The 504-nt window shown below is 52.2% G+C and overlaps 1 long non-coding RNA gene across 1 annotated transcript in view; it reads left to right on the plus strand.

Annotated features, from left to right (window-relative positions):
* Nucleotides 1-504, plus strand: part of LOC113457976 — a 5,416-nt gene that overhangs the window by 2,947 nt on the left and 1,965 nt on the right. Inside the window, exon 3 of the long non-coding RNA XR_003378442.1 lies at nt 237-244. This is a non-coding gene — a long non-coding RNA (uncharacterized LOC113457976). The remainder of the gene's footprint in view (nt 1-236; nt 245-504) is intronic.

Raw genomic sequence — 504 nt, forward strand, 5'->3', positions numbered from 1 at the left:
CCTTGAACCCATAGGGACACACAAGTGAGCTTCATATTGACTTCCAATACAAATCTGCTGTTAGTGGATGGATGAAGGAAGGAGTGTTTGTCAGGCAAGTAGCCAGGTCTGAGGAGCCTTGTTGAGGGTGGGGTGTGGACATACAGCTAGCATCAGGCAAGGGTTAGAAGACAAGGGGTCCCCTTCAGGAGCAAAAGACTGACCCTGCTGTTTCTTTCCCCCTTTCTCTCCAACAGGTCACAAGGTAAGAACATTCCCTACCCTTCTTCCCCTTGCCCACATTAACACCTCCATCCTGGCCACTTCCTTCAGGTCCACCTCATTCTTAGACCAGCACTCTGCCAGATGAAATCAGGAAGACTCAGGAATCAGCCTGGGAAGGGCGGGATACTGCCATAGCCACCCACCCCCTGCCAACTGCAACCTTCTCCTTGGCATTCTCTCTGTTTTCCCATCTGTCTCTCTCCATTCCTTACTTCCCTCCCCTGGCCCAGCAGATCACCC

This window comes from Microtus ochrogaster (genome assembly GCF_000317375.1).
Source record: "Microtus ochrogaster isolate Prairie Vole_2 chromosome 14 unlocalized genomic scaffold, MicOch1.0 chr14_random_1, whole genome shotgun sequence".
Classification (NCBI taxonomy): Eukaryota; Metazoa; Chordata; class Mammalia; order Rodentia; family Cricetidae; genus Microtus; species Microtus ochrogaster.